We start from the raw sequence: 16,489 nt of genomic DNA on the forward strand, positions 1-16,489 counted from the left end.
TCCGCCATCAATGAGGGTCCTGGTGACTTGCACATTGCTGATGATTGGGGAGCAAAGCATTGGGAGGACTCCGGCTGTGGCTGCGCACTTGAGCTGATCCGCTGAGCTGATCGTGATAGTGCATGCTGACCACCTGAGAGGGCGCATGGCCACAAGCTTGGGGAGGACTGCATTCACCTCGCGAGCAAACTGTTTGAAGATGCGCTGAAAGGCTGGGGACTGAGCGTCGCCCAGGATGCAAGCGATTGCGCGCGGCTGTTGGAAGCCCCCAGCTCCTTCGTCCTGATGATGGTCTTCATTCCTCCTTGGCTGAAGTGGCAGAGGAGGGAGGCCTGCGTTGCCCTCGGGATCTTGAGGCGAGCGTTGTTGAAGCGATGGATGTACTTTTGCAGGGTCTATCCTGGCTGTTGCTTGATGCAGCGCAGGTCACTCATGGCCGGGGGCCGGTCACGAGTGCCCTGGAAGTTGGCGATGAAGCGAGTGTGCATCTCATCCCAGGGGGAAATCGTGCCAGGAGCCAGGTTCAGGAGCCAGGTGCAGGCACAGTCCTTGAGCACCATGGGAAACCAGTTCGCCATGACCTTCTCGTCCCCGTTGGCGGCTTTGATGCCCAGCTCGTAGAGCTGGAGGAACTCCGCAGGGTCAGTCGTGCCGTCGTAGCGCGGGGGCAGATCTGGCTTGAACTTGCCCGGCCAGGCCACGCTGCGCAGCTCGGCGGTGAAGGCACGGCAGCCCGCAGTGGCCACGGGAGGCCTTTGATGGTGCAGGGCTTGATCTTGGAGGTCTCCGTGTGCCACCGCCAGGAGCAGCGCGGGGTCTTGGCGCGCTGGAGTAGGAGCGCGGTCATGACGTGCCGGTGCGGGGAGCACACGGGCAGCTTCTTGAGGACGAGGGATCTCTTGGCAGCTCTTCTCTTGTTGCGTGGTGCTGGACGGAGCGGCTCCCGTCCAGGGGCTGCGCGCCTTGGGGCCAGGGCGCCTTCTTGAGGTGGAGGTGGCTGAGGCACCTCCGGAGCTGCATTGCCCGTGCAGGGCGGGGGGCGGTGCAGCGAGAGGGATGGTCCAGGGGAGCCCCCTGCGGCGCTGACGAGCTCGGTGATGCGGGCAAGCCACTCGTCGAAGAGGTCGTCGACAGGACGGTAGTGCAGGAGCTCTTGTGATAGGAGCAACACGGCGTGCGCGTCCGCAGGGGCGCGATGGGCGTGCAACGACGAGCCTACTGGAGCCAGTGACGGGGTGGCGGTGCGGCCTTCTCGCCGCACCGAATGATGCAGGGATGATGCCTGCTGCTCGTTCCCCGCCGGGCCAGTGGCGGCATGGGCGGCAGGCGACGGGGAACGACTGGGAGGCCCTCCGACGGGGGCCGTCTGGGCGACATGGGCAGCGAGGGCAGCCCGGCGCTCGGCGCGGGCTCGACGAGCGTCAGACATGGATGCGACGGACGATGAAACGCAAGGGCGGAAGGCGTGATTCCGGCGCACCCCTACCTGGCACGGCAAATGTCGGATTTCGGGTTCTGGCAGACCCTCACGGTTCGAACTCTGGGGTGCACGCGGAGATCACCCTTGTACCAACTCACGTCTCATCGCCTCGCAAAGGATCTAGGCTATGCTAAGAACAACACAAGGGACGCAAGGTTTATACTAGTTCAGGCCACCATTGTGGTGTAATACCCTACTCCAGTGTGTGGTGTGTGGATTGCCTCAGGGGCTGATGATGAACAATACAGGGGAAGAACAGCCTCGCGAGGGGAGGGGTTCTTGCGTTGGTGGTTCTAGCTAAGGTTCGATTGGTCGATCTTCAGATGCCTCTATACTATGGTGGCTAGCCCTATTTATAGAGCGATGCCCTGGTCCTCTTCCCAAATATTGAGCAGGAAGGGCGCCAACAATTGGCCATTTTGAAGGGGAACATCTAGTACACATATCCTGACTAAAGTTGGTCCTCGCCTGCCAAAGACTCTGACGATGACGCCTTCCTGGGCTCCACGATGACCTCCACCCTGCCGTTCTGCTGGTCTTGGTCTCGTTGCACTGAAATGGTAGCCTTTGCTTGATACCTTGGCATGTGGTTACCCCCTTTGCATCAAAGAGGAAACAAGGACACTTCGCAGGCTGGCGCCCGCTTGGCTTCGGTCGTCATGGCTTGCGTCACAGGCACCTCGTGAGGTACCCCGCCTTGATCTCTCTGCCTCCTCGTGAGCCAGCCTGACGAGGCTGCGCCTGAGGAAGCTTCCTGTCGTCCGCCCCGCAAGGCTTGGCCCCTCGCGAGGGTCTTGAGCTTGTGTTGACGAAGATGGGCCATACTGGGCCACTCCTTGAGCCACACTGCAGGCCGCAGGCAGGCAAGTCTGGGTACCCCCGTTCCCAGAACGCTGACAGTTGGGACCCCGACATTACTTACATGCGACACGGGAAGCAGTCCGGGATAATCCGCGATGATGGCTACTAAAGAGCCTCCACTGCTTGCCTGGTAGAAAGTCCTGTCGACAAATTCCACAGATATGTCCGGATCTTCTTCAAGTCCGAGGTCGAGAGCCCGGTCGGGATCCTCTGGCTGTGGAGAGGGGCTGTTGAACTCTTTCACGGCCTTCCTTAGTTCCTGCTTTGAAACGGCAAGGTAAATAATTGTGACAAAGAAGGTAAGAATGGACAGAGTCGAGTAAAGGATGACAGCTTACCCAGCTTTGGAGGTTATACATGGAAAATCCATCCCGCGGTTTAATGCGGAGGAACTCCTCTTCTTCTCCTTTGTACAAATCGGGCAGTATCCTCGCCAAAGACGTGGCAGAGTCCGGACCTTTGCGACTGCAGTGGGAGGCATCGTCTTCCCCATTGAAGTGCCACATGTGTTTCCCCCTATATTGAAGTGGCTGCACTCCCCGTATTATTCATATTGACATAACTTCTATTATAGTCAGTCCCGATTTGGCCAGGGTTATCCTACTCATCAGATAAAGGACTTCTCTGTTGTCTTCCTCCTAGGGGCTCCGAGGGCGCCAGCTTTGGCGTTTCTTCAGCCGAGTATTGGTAAACTCAGGGAGGCCAGTACAGACTGGGTCCAAAAGGGGAACATCATCAACATAAAACTACTCCGAGGGCCAGTCTTCGGGCGCCTTCTTTGGAGTACCGGACAGGTATCTGGTCTGGGCAACGCGCCATATTTCGGCTCCGCCCACTTGATATATAGATCCCTCCTGGTTGCGGGGGACGAGGCAAAATAACCTCTTCCATAGCTCGAAATGAGCTTCGCAGCCCAGGAACAGCTCGCAGAGGGCAACATAACCCACGATGTGGAGCATGGAGTCGGGGGTAAGATTATGCAGCTGGAGACCGTAGAACTCTAGGAGCCCGCGGAAGAGTGGGTGGATTGGTAACCCGACTCCTCTTAGCAGATATGGGACAAGGCGTACCCGCTCCCCTCGAGAGGGGTTAGGAAATCCCTCCGCTTGCTCCCCGCCATTATAGGTGGCTAGTCCGGATCGGACGGGGACCATGTATGCGGGCGGAAGGAACCCTTGGGTCTACAGCTCTATTAGGCGACTGTGAGGGACGGAACACTTTTCCCAATCCCTTAGTTTCAGGCTAGGGGAGCAACAGGTAGAGCGGCGGCGACCGGTCATGATGGGATGGCCTCTTTCGGACGCGCTCTACGGAATGCTTGCTTGGGAGAAGGTGGTGTGATTTGGATCTGAGGATCCCCGTCTCTTCAAATAGACGGCTCGCCTACGGGATTAGGGTGGCAAATGTAAAAATGCCCCATCCCCTCGTCTTTGCTCGACACGTGGAGATGGCCATTATTTAAGCACAGAAGCCGAGGAGTACAACATTGCTAGGAGGCCGGACACTGTTTGCTATGATGGGTACGCCGGATTCGGAGAAGAACCCGCCTTGCAATGTCGAAGACAATCTGCGCGCCAGACTCATCGTCATTGAAGCCTAGTTTGGGGGATACTGAGGGAGTCCTGGATAAGGGGGTATCTGGACAGCCGGACTATGTACTTTGGCTGGACTGTTGGACTATGAAGATACAAGATTGAAGACTTCATCCTGTGTCCGGATGGGACTCTCCTTGGAGTGGAAGGCAAACTTGGCGATTCGGATGTGATCTCCTTCTCTGTAACTGACTTCGCATAACCCTAGCCACCTCCGGTGTCTATATAAACCAGCAGGTTTAGTCCATAGGACACAACAACAATCATACCATAGGCTAGCTTCTAGGGTTTAGCCTCTACGATCTCGTGGTAGATCAACTCTTGTAATACTCATATCATCAAGATCAATCAAGCAAGAAGTAGGGTATTACCTCCATCGAGAGGGACCGAACCTGGGTAAACACCGTGTCCCCAGTCTCTTGTTACCATTAGCCTTAGATGCACAGTTCGGGACCCCCTACCCGAGATCGCCGGTTTTGACACCGACAATGCCGCTTGGCGATTTTGAAACTCGATGACGGGAGCTAGGTGGGGCGCTGCTAGGCGCCGAACTCGCCGCTTGCTGACCAAGCGCAACGCAATACCAGTCGGCTGGATCGACCTGCCAGCCCACTCGCGCGACAGAACATCGCCGCAGGCTGGGGCCCGCCACCACCACGTCTCGGCAAGCGCACGGATCCACTGTGGCCGAGGCGGATGGTTGGCATTCCGGGGTATAGTAAATGCATGCCATTTATTGCCCGGTAAACGCGGGGTCGTGGGGTCGTGGGCGCAGTTAATCCCACGATCCCCACGCCCCGCCCCCTCGCCTCTGCCGCCCGGGGCTATAAGTAGGGGGAAGGGGAGCGGCAGAAGCACACGCACCCTCCTCCTCCTATGCCATCTTCTCCATCTTCTCTACTGCTGCCGCAGCTTGTCGCTGCTGTTCCCAGCTATCATGTTACACTGCTGCTCTGCCACAAGCCCGTGCCCTCGTTGCCACGTTGCGCCTCCGTCGATCTCCCGGTGCTCATGGCGTGCTCTAGAGCATGGGACAGCTACAACGTCCACGAGGACCACATCGTGTTCCTCCGCCAAACGCGGCGGCTTCCCGGCGAGGATTTCGTGAAGGTGCGCCTAGCGCTAGAGAGGGAGATCTCGCCGGTGCCGGAGGAAGGCAAGCGCGTCATCTTCCACTTACACTATCTTCGTGGCTTCGCCTACCGGCTAGCGGCTTCCTCCGCTCCTTCCTTCAGTTCTACGGTCTCTAGCCGCACCACCTCACGCCGAACACGATGGTGCTGCTGTCAGCCTTCATCGCCCTCTATGAAGGCTACCTCGGCGTCCTCCCCACCCTCGAGCTGTGGGGGGAGTTCTTCTACACCAAGCTTAGTACCTACACCAAGGGGAAGGTGGCCCAGTGTGGCGCCTTCGTCACCATGCAGTGTCCGGCTCGCGAAAACCCCTTCCCGGCCATCAGCTTGACATAGTCGGTCAAGCTGTGGCAGAAGTCTTACTTCTATGTCAAGACCGTCCACCTGGGCACCGACTTTGTTAGTCTGGTGGCTTATGTAGCAGGCCAGCCGGCTGTACCCCGCTCCAACTGGTCGTACAAGCCGAAGACGTTGTCGGCCGCCTCTGCCACCCCCATCACGCAGCTACAGGTGATGACGAGGGTGGGAGGCCTCAAGGGGTCAGATCTTCTGACCGCCTTCGTGACGCGCCGGGTGCTCCCCCTTCAAGGACGGCCTCACATGATCTACCAAATGAGCGGGCACAGAGACCCGTGTCAGATGTGCACCAAAGAGATGCCGCACACGGAGGTGGCGCATCTCGTGAACTACATCTCGAGCTGCAATCTCCCGGGGGAGGAGTGGCAGTTCGGCAAGGAGCCGTATTCCCGCACGCACCCGCTGCCTATGGTAAGTCCTTAACATTTCCTCTTTAGTTGCCAGGCTCTGCTCTGCCGTCTGACCAGTCGGCCATGAAGTAGATCTTCACCACCCAGTAGGCGACCGACGCTGCAGGGCAGGGCCACGAATATCTCCCCGACCGAGCAGTGAGCGACGTGGATGACCCCGACTTGGGGGCGGCCGCCCTGGAAGAAGACGACGCCACGGGTGGTGGCGGTGGAGCAGGCGGCTCTAGAGGTGGAAGCGGCCTCGAAGATTGGCTGGATGATGATGAGGAGAAAGTGTCGCGCCGCCAGCCGGCCACAGACCAGGCGGGCGCGAGCTCATAAGACGCGTCGACTGCCCCAGGTGTCGCGCTAAAGCACCGATCTATGTCGTCGATGTTTGGCAGCCGACTGAAGAAGCCCAGGGGCTCGGCAGCGGTGACCAGACCGCTGCGAAGGCGAATCGGTTTAAGAAGGCGGAGAAGCAGCCCGTGATGGTGTCTACCTAAGTATTTGACTTTTCTTACGCTCTTTCTCCTTTTTCTCGCAACATTTTCCTGAGTTCTTATTATTTTGCTTGATCAGGGCCCCGCTCTCTCTTGCGCGGTCTGGCGCCGCCTCCGTGGTCGGGCGGTGGAGGGCTCCACCAACACCCGCCGCATGCACTCGCTCACCGAGCTCCACGCGGCGACAGAGAGGAACACGCGGGAGGCACACAAGGAGAGGGAGGAGGCGGAGTGGCAGCAGGCGCCAGCGGCCAAGGCGGCGGAGGAGGAGGCAGACGAGGCAGCGAGGGCCCAGGCCGACGCTGCGACCAAGGCACAAGCCGACGCCGTGGACAAGGCGCAATTGGAGGAGGCCGCATGTGGCCAGGCTCCGCAACTGGTCATTCCTCTTTGCGCCGGGCCACCCGCGCCTGAGATCTTGGCGCTGCCGGAAGAAGCCGGCCGTGACCACCCGGTCATGGAGAAGGAAGGGGGCGACAGTGTCACCCTAGGGGCGGAGATGATTCCACCGGCGCCGACCGTCAAGGTCCAAGGCGGCCAGCCAAATGCACCACCAGTGCCGCCGACTGGCGGCGAGCTGGCGACGAGGGCGGTATCCACGTTCTGCTCCCCGGCACGTCAGCTTGCGGCGAAGGCTGCTTCGGCGCCACGGCCGTAGGAGGTCGAGGTCGCGAGCTCGTCTGCCCAGGAGGCGGAGGCCACCAGCATTGGGTCGCCAGATTGGACACCTGGGGACGGGACGGATGTTCTGAATGCGTCCACGCAGGACGTCTGGGCTCGGCTCCAAGCCCAAGCCACTGCTCTCTAGAACTACACGCAGGAGTTCCTAGCAACGATAGCGGTCATCTGGGTATATTTCTTTGTTCTTGATTCTTGTACTCTTCCATGGGGGCGCGTCAGCGCACCCACTGGGTGTAGTCACCAAGCTCTGGGTCGGCTGCTGAGCAGGCGGTATGGAACTTTCAAGCGGGCTCGAGTGCTGACTTGCTTTCTTTTCTTTGTCTTTGTTGCAGGAATATCACAACCTCCGCGCGGCCTCCTTCAACTCCTAGGTCTGGGAGCTGGCCCAATGGACCGCCGACTTGACTAAGAGCCGGAATAAGCACTCCGCCTTCTCTCTCTCGCGGGGGCGCATCAGTGCACCCGCTGGGTGTAGTCCCCAAGGTTCGGGTTGACTGCTGAGCAGTTTGGCCGGATCTCTCTGACAACTAATTATCTTCTTTCTTGACTTTTGACCGTCTTTCTTTCCTTGCATTGCAGGAACCAACGCCGCCTTGCAGGAGTAGCTGGGCCAGGCCCAAACTGTGCTGCATGCCAAGGATGAGGAGTGCAGCAAGGCAGCCCAGGAGCACGATCTCCAGGCCAAACAGCTGGTTGACCAGGCGGAGCTTCACAAGGCGGCCCTTCAGAAGGCGAAGGACAGCGAGCCCGCTCTCCAAGCTGAGTTTGAGACTCAGTGCTCAAACTGGGCCGATACGGAGAGGGTGCTGAATGATGGCTACAGCCGGATCGAGGACATGGTTGATGGTGAGTTGCCTTCTTATTTCCTTTGTCTGCCGACTTGTTATATGATCTGGCTTCTCACTTCATATTTCTTTTTCTTCTTATGCAGAATACTTCCTTGGCCACGCCATTGCCGCCAGCCAGGCCATTGAAGCTCGCCGCGAAGAGAGAAGGCGGGCTAGTGTGGATATCGCGCTGAACGCCCATCGGTCACTCGACGAGAGCTCCTTTCCATCCAGCCTCGTCTCCAGTCGGCTCATTGGATGCTACACCGGCTGCAGCGTGTCGGAGCCCACGTGATCTCTGCCCTCTGGCCAGACGCCCAAGCTCTGCGCACCCCCAGTTGGACTACCGACTGGCTGGACGTGGCAGTCGGCCGCTTTGAGGCGTGGAAGCGCTCCTCGGCCCGGGCAGGCGCACAACGGGCCCTGGAGTTCGTCAAGGCATGGTACCCCATGCTAGATCTGGCCCAGCGGGCCACGTATCTGGCAGGAGGCGAACGAGGAGTTGGTGGCGGTGAGAGGTGCTCTCATTCAACACGCTGCGGCAATCGCCGAGTACACCGACACCGACATCTTCGTCCCCGACACTACAAAAAAATACACTTCCGTGATGATACATGTTTGTCAGAGTAGGTCGCGTTTTCTGTCATGCATGTACATCCATGACGATTTTATGACAGAATCAAGATAGCCATACCTGTGCTGTCGTAGAAGTGTTCCATCACATTACCAAAATTATCATCACGGAAGTGTCCACTTCCATGATGATAAATCGCGTGTCACGGAAGTGCTTTCGTCAAGGGTGACCGACACGTGGCATCCACCGTAACGGAACGCCATTAAGCTATCGGGTCAGTTTTTGGATCTGATAACCCATTAACAACCCCGACCAATGGGGATTTTCCACGTGTAAAATCATCATTGGCTGGAGGAGACACTTGTCAGCTCCGCGTTGGCACAGGTGTCACTCATCCAATGGGCCAGACATGCCGATGATATGTTGACACGTGGACCGCCCATCAAGTTTAAATGGGCCGGCCCAACTAAAGGCCCACAAGATTTTGAGGACCATAATGGGCCGGCCCAGCTAAAGGCCCGCGAGATTTTGCGGACCATAATGGGCTGGTCCAGCTAAAGGCCCACAAGATTTTGCGGGCCATAATGGGCCGGCCCAAGTAAAGGCCCACAAGATTTTTTGTGTGCCATAATGGGCCGGCCCAGGTAAAGGCCCACAAGATTCTTGCGGATCATAATGGGCCGGCCCAGCTAAAGGCCCACGAGATTTTGCCGACATTAATGGGTCGGCCCAGCTGTAGGCCCAAAAGATTTTGACGACCCTAGTAGGCCAGCCCATTAACTGGCTGCCATGTTTTGGGCCAAATGCTGGCCCATATTTGATCCGGTCCATTAATGGTCTGCCACGTTCCGGGCCTAATAATGGCCCATATGAGATCTGGCCCGTTAAAATCCTACCACGTTCTGGGCCAAATTACGGCCCAGATCAGGTCCGGCCCTTTAAGAGGCTTTGGGCTAAATTACGGCCCATATCAGATTCGGCCCGTCAACTGGACGCTATGCTTTTGGGACCACTTGCTAAAGGCCCATTTAGTAATTCAGCCTGATATTAGTTTCGGCCTGTTAAGGGCCCGTTTAACATTTCGTCCCAATATTAATTTCGGCCTGTTAAAAGCCTATCATATAGTTGGGCCTAACTATGGCCTGGTTTGCATCCGGCCTGCTCGCAGCCGATATCTGATTGGGCCAAAAAAGGACCGAGACAATTTTGGCCTATTAAAAGCCCATAATTTGATTCACACATTCATGGGCCGGGGTCCATTTCGGGCTGTTGCCGGCCCGTGAGCTGTTCGGCATGTTTCAGGCCCAACCTACTTCTCAGCCACCTAAAAGCCCATTGAGTTTTCTTGCGAAAATAGGGTCATGGTTTAGTCGGCCTATTAAAGGCCCTTATCTACTAGTGGGTCAGTTTACTTTTGGCCGTTTAACGGACCAAGATGACGGGGCCCATGATGCGGATCATACATCGTGATTGCATGACAACCCGATTATGTACCATTATTTTACGGTTTGGCTGGTTTACTGCGAAGACAGGATATATATATATATATATATATATATATATATATATATATATATATATATATATATATATATATATATATATATATATATATATATACAGTAAAATAACTGCAGCATCGTGAATAAGAAAAAACCTAGACTATACAATAAAGATATTATGGCATATTACATCCGCTAGGCATCAAAGTTCGCCACTATGATAATAAAGCACAAACAGACAGCAGATTACATACACTGGGCATCAAAGATCTCCACTAGTGCAAATAAACACGGCGACAAAATAATATACTAAACCGACAGCACTTCAATAGAGTTCAAGAAAGGTTAGCCCTGCTGGGGAGCTGTAGCGCAAGCAGCTGAGCAAGATGATGAGACTGCGCTTGTTCAACACTTATATCTTCCTCACTCTGAAAGATAAACAAGCAGACAGATGACAGGTTTTGTACATAAAAGTATCAGTGCTGACAATTCATCACATTTCTTACTAACAAATAAAGTGACAGGGTTTAAAATTGCATTAACACAATATGGTATATTCAGGTCAAGACATGGCAGGAAATGACATTGAAGGAGTTGGCAGCTTCACGACACAACTGGATTACAGATCAAGAACTCATAAGTATCAATGGTTAGTGTGCTGTCAATTTAGCCCATTTCAGAATGGCATATAAAGAGACAGTTTAAATAATAGTAGAATAATATGACATTGTTCATTGTTAAGACATTGTAGAATATGACATTGTGCTATAGTGGGTAGGTTCACGACACTACTGGATTACGGATGAAGAACAGAAGCATACATGCAGTGCAAAAGAAGATCACTTGCTCTGTATAGTTTAATTTACATGGTATGAAGAAGGAACTTGGTTGTACAACTGAAAACTTAAATTGAGAAGGACAAACTTTTGTTTATGAACTACATAATAAACTTTAAACATGCAATTTGATGCAAACACCAAAAATAAACAGCTGTTGCAGTCATGCCTAACCAAATATACACAACAAAGTTTGAAGGCTTGAGAAGGACAAACTTACATTACTGGTGAAGACAGGCTCTATAAGGACCTTGTCCATGCTGATGGGGGGGGGCAATTCAAGAAGTTTACCACAGAATCTTCTTCATAAGCATCTCCTTTATTCTACATTTTGTTAAGAGTAAATATAGATATGATAATATACGAAAAAATGGAGAATATTTAAGATAAGATGAAGAGTTATGCTACATAACCAAGTAGCTATAAATGTATATGCAGCGATACAAGCAAAAGGCACAGCCAAGAGCAATGCACAGCTAAACTTCTTCAGTACCAACCTTATGGTAAGAGTAAATATAGATCTGATGTGTAGAAAATGGAGGGCAAAGGAAAATAAGCTGCAGAGTGATGGTACATGAACAACTACCTGTCAATATAAGTACACTGATAAAGGACATCATGTACTTACAAGAACAATGCAGAGCTAAAAAAATTCATTGGCATTGGATATATTATACACTAATGTAACCATTCATATAGATAAGATAATTTGGAGCGAACAATTGATAAGCAAGCTATCATGCATACTGCTGTCACATAATGAACCGAGTACGTATGCAAGTACAGTGATACAGGACAACAGGTACTAACAAGAGCAAAGCAGCGGGTAGCATATTTGCGATATCCTGGCGTTCTTTTCAAACCAGAATTCTTCTTCGAGCAGATTTCCTGTAAAAAAGATCCGTAAGGCACATGCGGAAAAGTAGAAGTTCAAATTGTCATGTGATTTCATAGACAGTACCTCATCCTGGGAACGAGACCAGTGCATAACAAGGTTTTTCCATTCAATTTAGCACAGGAGACTTCACCGGAAATTCATTTATAGACTTGCCATCAAAGTGTGATTTCCTCAGGTAACCCCAATACTGCTGCAATGCTTCCTTGAAAAGCACAAGCAAGCTTTGCTCGTCATGACTATCCAGATTGACCCTCGCCTAGTTACAACAATGTAGTGTAAATCATTGATGTGTTCAATCAGCTGAAAACAGGAAAATAATAACCATGAATAATAGCACTTACACGTAAGTTGGACAGGAAGATGTGAAAATGGTGTTTGTCTTCACTATAATCTTCCCATGATGGGAATATATGCACGTAGTCCCTAACAACATTGAAAGCATTATCTTTTAAACTGGGAATAAATGGAATGGGGTTCCAATCTGCAGGAATTGGCCGTCTCTGCAGTTGGGATAGGTCTTCGGCCGGTGGACTTGCTGTACTTTTTGCTGGAGTGGGATTTTTCTGTGGTACGGCTGGTGCTATGGCAAATGAAATTGGTATACCTTTTGCTAGAGTGCAGGTCCTGTGTGGTGGGGCTAGTGGTGTGGCCAGTGAAGTATGGGTACAGTCTGCTGGAGTCAGTCCTACGTTTTGTGTTATTGGTTGTACAACCAATATAAGTGGGGTGCTGTCTGATTTCTCTGGCACCACCACGTTTTTCAAGGACTTTGCTGGTGCTCCTTCAGGTTCGGCAATAATCCTGTTCCTTTTTGATGTCTGATGCACAAGAACATCATTTGAGTGGAAAACATGGCATGATGACAGATGGAATATGTATTGATAATGGATGGGCATGGCATCTCGACATATATGATGAGTAAACTAAGAACATGGCGGTGCAACAAAGTAGAAGAAATGCAAGACAACATATGCAAGATACGCGCAATCAATAAAACCTTGCCAAATTAGAACAGGCACCTTGATGGGTGAACAGGACAGGCCATCTGCCTTTGACTCCTCGAGGTTAGAATAGTCATTAGGATGATATTCTGAACAAGAATCAATAGGTGGGGAGCATATGAGTTTCATTGCATCCAGAATGGCACTCAATGCCTTGGTGCCAATTTTCTAAGTCATTGCAGTGTACCACAATATTCTTCTGATGCACGGATTTTGATATTCACTATAATTGCGTATAATATCTGAGAACCATGAAAACATAAATAGTTTTGAGATTATCTTTGTAATGCAGATGATATTCTAATATAGGGGCGCCCCTATAAACACATGTGTGCTATCACTGGATTCTGATTAGAGAGCTCATGTGTGCTGTAATATGGTGCGTGCATTTATATAATCTGGCACAACTACACAAAAAAATAGGCTCCATAAGTAAGGATAGTTGGCAGATGATAGGTTCATAATATACTGTATAGAGAGTTTATTGCCAAACCATGATAACAAGAGCACACAGCAACTAGGCAGATCATAGTGTACATAACAGGGGTACACCATAACCACGATATATAAATCGGGAAAGTGGAACTGGCTTGAAAATACGGTGTTGTATTGCCGCTAGTAATTGGAAGCCTATCGATCACGTATAGGCCATTTCTATCAGCTGTTGACTGCAGATGTCCCTGCGCCCCTTCCTGACAAGGAACATAATGTATGTACTAAATATAGAATAAACAAAGAGGAACATGTTAAAGAACAGAAGAGGAAGCATATTCTTGAGGTTCCCCTTCATTGCATACAATGTTGGTTGCCCACTCATGATGAATCACAGCGCCCAAAGAAATGCAATTCCATGTTGTCTCTCTATATGTGGCAATTTTGAACAAGAGTCATTAGGATCATATTCTGAACAAGAGTCAACAGGTGGGGAGCGTATGAGTTTTATTGCATCCAGAATGGCACTCAATGCCTTGGTGCCAATTTTGTAAGTCATTGCAGTGTTTAGCTTCAAGAGTGGACTGCTGCTAGTGCGACACAAAGCAGCTACACAGATCATAGTGTAGATATAACGGGAAAACCTTAAGCATCAGAGTAAAATCAGCAAAGTGGAACTTGCTGGAATATATGTGCTAGTATTGCCGGTACGGCTAGAAAGGCTTCGGATACCAGCTCTCTTTAAGTGAAGGTGCGGTACTGTTAATATCAGTGTAACTCTCAAAGGCAACACAGCTCCCCGCATTTCCTTGCTATTCTTATAGGATTCAAGTGGGCAGGCCACTACAAATCCTATTCCTATGTTTACAAAATCCTATGAATCAAAGAGGCTCAAAGTGTCCATCACAACCGACCCTATAGACCTCTACACTGCAAATGTCCCTGCTCATCTTCAGTACAAGCAACATACTGTACTACTATCATACTCCCTCCGTTCCAAAATATAGGTCTTGGTAGAGATTTCCACTATGGATCACATACAGATGTATCCAGATACATTATAGAGTGTAGATTCACTCATTTTGCTCCATATGTAGTCCATGGTGGAATCTATACAAAGACTTGTATTTAGGAACAGAGAGAGTGCATATTAAAGAAGAATGGAAGAGGAACATGGTAAAGAAGAGCAAGCAGATTTTGGATAATAAAATGTTGGTTGTGCAGTGCCCACACATGATGAACCAGAGCGCATTAAGAACGCAACTCCCAGCTGTCTCTCGACCATTTTAGGCGGTTGGATGAAGATCCTACATCTCCTAACCCTTCTTCTTCCTCGTCTCTGATTCTTCCCATACAGAACACCGCATGGGCCGCCGGCCAGACCACCGGCCCCCACCTCCTGTGTTCCTCCGCCACCCCCACCCCCACCCGCATCAAGTTTTCTTTGTTCGGCGAGGCCCCACAACCACTCGAGCCCCTTCATTCGCACCGGCCAACTCCGGCGAGCTCTGTAAAATCGACTGACCCAATTTTGAAATTTAGTCTACTGTGATTTAACTAGTGTGGAATATAAAAGGGGAAAACCATAAGCATTGGGAGTGTAGTGTTGAGCGTGCCATCGCGGATCTGAAGGTGCAAACCGGACAAAGGCAACTTCGCAACCAAGACAAGAAATCAGAGTAAAGCAGTGGCGATCTATTTTCTTGCTCCGATAAATAAGTTGAGCAGATACGAAAGAGTACCACCTCTGGTGCGGTGCCGTGTATGCAAGAATTTGACGGTGTTGCGATAGCGATGGCTATCGGTGGCGGTGAAGCAGATCTAGGAGGGTAGACGGTGGCGGCAGGGCGCGGTGGATGAGACGGTCATAGGAGTGGCACCAACGAGGTGGACGATGGCGGGGATGAAGCGATAGGACGGGATGCAAGGATCCCGGTCCGAAGCTGTGGATGAGAGAGGTCGATCTCTTGTAATGGACGGCGGCGTCGGGGTATCAGCTCCGGCATGGTAGAGGAGGACGGCGGTGGATGGGGTGGCGGACATCGGCGGACGGAGGAGGCTGGGGTGGAGAGGGTGTTTTCGCGCCCACGGAGTACGAATGGGGAAAAGGGAGGTAGACTGGAAGGGGGGAATCATGTATTCAGGGCGCGCTTGTCTCATATGCGAGGAAATTTACAAACTTAGCCCCCGTTTCAAATTTCCTACTACATCACAGCAATATTAGTCGGTTGGGGATAGGGTGGTAATCTCGCATACACCGAATATGTGCCACCATGTATGAATATGAATCGGGGAGGGAGTCGATTTTGGCCAAGGATACACTGTGTTTTGGCGCCCACCGTGTATGAATCCGGGTGAGAGGCGGTTATGTCACGTTTGGGTGAAATTACAAACCTACCCCTATCGAAACCTATAGAAATCCAGCAAATAGGCTTTGCGTGGCAGGGAGAGGCAGAAGTAATTTCCATCTCACAGATTTTGGTTTCGGGCGGTTACTGCGCCTTTCCCCGCTTCGTTCAAATTTTGCAGAGTGCACGTTTATCGTGCCAACTCAATTCGAGTCCCATTTGTATTCTATTTTTTTTCAAGCGGGATCCATTTTCAATTGGAATTACATTATATATACATCTTTTTTTATATATACTTTCAAAATCACACCAAAGAATTCTGCTCCTTTATATGTATAATATGATTTACAAATACAATGATCTCAAAATCTTAAGGTTGAATTCAAAAAAAATTAACCAAATTATGTTCTAATAAAATGTATGGATCAGTAATATCTACATATTAAATAACATAGATGTGCGTGAATTCATATGAGTATGCATGTTTGATAGATCAATTTTGGTTCGAGTATGGATTACATGTATCATTGTCTCGAATTCAAATATTTGAATCCCTTTTATGTTCACTCCTTTCACGCCCATCTCTCTCGCATGCATGCTCCTTCATGTAGGTATCACTCTCTTTTCTCCAGCTCACCCGCGCGCTCATTCATGTTTCTCCTATCCTCGCAAACATGGTCTCTCGACGTCTCCCTTGAGAAGTGTCACACTCTCCCTATCATTATACATTACATGGTTTTCATTATCTCTCACGTCTCTACTGTTCTCTGGTATCACTCGGTACCTAAGCTTTGTTTTTCACGGCCACACACACAGTCTCCACTCGTCTTTCACTTTGTCTTTCTCTCTATGGGATTCTCTCACACACCCTATATGTCTCTAGATATGACTCATACCACTAAAATTACTCTCTCTCTCTCTCTCTCTCATGTAGACACAACATTTGTTGCGGTCTCCTTTTCGTCTCCATCCCAGACTGACATTATTCATTTGTTTACCGATTAGACAACCCCCCCCCATCTCTCTCTCTCTCTCTCTCAGACACACACACGCAACTCCTGCTTCCACTCCCCTT

This window comes from Triticum dicoccoides, chromosome 4B (genome assembly GCF_002162155.2).
Source record: "Triticum dicoccoides isolate Atlit2015 ecotype Zavitan chromosome 4B, WEW_v2.0, whole genome shotgun sequence".
In the NCBI taxonomy this organism is placed as follows: Eukaryota; Viridiplantae; Streptophyta; class Magnoliopsida; order Poales; family Poaceae; genus Triticum; species Triticum dicoccoides.